The following is a 1,801-nucleotide window of genomic DNA, read 5'->3' on the forward strand; positions in this document are numbered from 1 at the left end:
CACCTTACAGCTGTAGGGAGTGATTCGAGACGATTCGTGGCGTGTGCTCGTTCCCATATACCATACGCACCGGCGTGCAGTGCTAGGATGACGTACAATACCGCTTGGGCACGTAACAGCGTTATATGCAAGTGCGGGACGTGAGGGTTTTCGTTTGTTCGTTTTGTTTTGCTCTGCTTTGCTTTGTTTTGCTTTCCATCGCGTTGGTAAGAGCGTAAATAAAAAGGCGATTCCTGCGTCTACCACTAATGTAAGAGCTATTTCAAGTGCGACGTGGTGCGGCTTTTCAAATGCTTGTGGGCATTTCTCTGTTGTTGATTCTTTTTTTGTGTGTAACAAAGTGGCATTTTCATGTCCGGACGGGGAGACTTTATCATTCCGACATGAAGCCACCCTTAAGTCCTCTGAGGCGTGTCTGTCTGCAAGGCTTGTATTTTGGAAATGTTTTTTTGAAACGGAGAACGACTTTGAAATAGGCTTCCGCCGGCGCCTCGCGATCCAGGTAAGATTGTAGCAAGAACGCAGCGGCAGCAGGGCTTGCTGTAGTCGTGGCCGAGTGGTTAAGGCGATGGACTAGAAATCCATTGGGGTCTCCCCGCGCATGTTCGAATCCTGCCAACTACGTTGTCCGCCTCCAGTCGGTGTGTTCCTGCGCAAGCAAAGAAGCGCGCCTCTTTGCTGTTCCTGGTGGTTTTAAAACGCCCAATCGCTTGTACCCGCTGCCTTGAAATAAATTCTTCAGCATCCGCGAATGGCATTTTGCAGCTGGAAGCATATGTCGACGCTTTTTGCACAGAGCACCAAAAAAGCGTCTTTTTTGAAGGCCCAGACACTGAGCATTGGTGTTTCAGTGGTAGAATTCTTGCCTGCCACGCGGGAGGCTTGGGTTTGATTCCTGGCCAATGCAGTGGCTTTTGCAGTGAGCGGCTCCATCACTTGCATCCCCCTGCAACTCGCAACTGAAAACCCACTGAAGCTAAGCAGGTGTGAGCCAGGTCAGTACCCGGATGAGGGTAAGCTACAGGGAAAAACAAAGCTTCCAGCTGGAAGCGGTGTTAATGGTGCCGGCGGGGGGGCGCTCACCCTGAGGTCTGTGCGGGTTCCAATGTCCCAGCATAGTGACGGAGACGCTGTGTTGTAAAAGGGCGCTGTCTTTCGGATGAGATGTAAAATCGAGGTCACAGTGCTCTGTGGTCATTAAAAATGACCACCAAAACCTTTGACAAAAGCTCTTGGTAATTGATGGTCTTCAATAATGCTTCTCCTTTAGGTACATTTTAAATCAGCTGAAAAATGCTGTGAAATGGGGGGACACTTCAGGCCAGTGTAGGATTTGGGTTACAAGAACCATGAAACTGCACGAGAAAGCCCGTACACTGAATTACACGGCTTTCTATTCAAAGGAGGGCAAAAGAAATTCCCTGAGTTCGATTTTTTGCAGCACAGAGAGGACCACCGTCGTGAGGCCGGTTAGCTCAGTTGGTTAGAGCGTGGTGCTAATAACGCCAAGGTCATGGGTTCGATCCCCATACGGGCCATGTTCTTTTCTCCTCTCTTACCAAAGCTGTTAGGTTCCTTTCCATGGTGAGATGGGTTGTCATGCAACGCTGCCACATAGTGCCGACAGACAAGAGTGTTGCGGGAGAAGAGAAAAGTGTTTGAAGATTTAAGAGTGTCTTAGGTGGAGTCAAAATCAAGTGTCACAAATGCAAGTGGGAGGATTTCCAATGTTTAATATGGTAAAAATAAGCAGAAGTTATCTGCCGGTCATGGCACAGTCTGCCATGCTTTTGTCAGATAC

General features: G+C 48.8%; 1 non-coding gene across 1 annotated transcript; it reads left to right on the forward strand.

Moving 5' to 3' along the window:
• Positions 1-1,464: 1,464 nt before the first annotated feature.
• Positions 1,465-1,538, forward strand: trnai-aau (transfer RNA isoleucine (anticodon AAU)). The gene has a single exon. It is a non-coding gene; the product is annotated as a tRNA-Ile (tRNA).
• Positions 1,539-1,801: the final 263 nt, after the last annotated feature.

Source organism: Lepisosteus platostomus, unplaced genomic scaffold (assembly GCF_059453375.1).
Source record: "Lepisosteus platostomus isolate fLepPlt1 unplaced genomic scaffold, fLepPlt1.hap1 Scaffold_42_H1, whole genome shotgun sequence".
In the NCBI taxonomy this organism is placed as follows: Eukaryota; Metazoa; Chordata; class Actinopteri; order Semionotiformes; family Lepisosteidae; genus Lepisosteus; species Lepisosteus platostomus.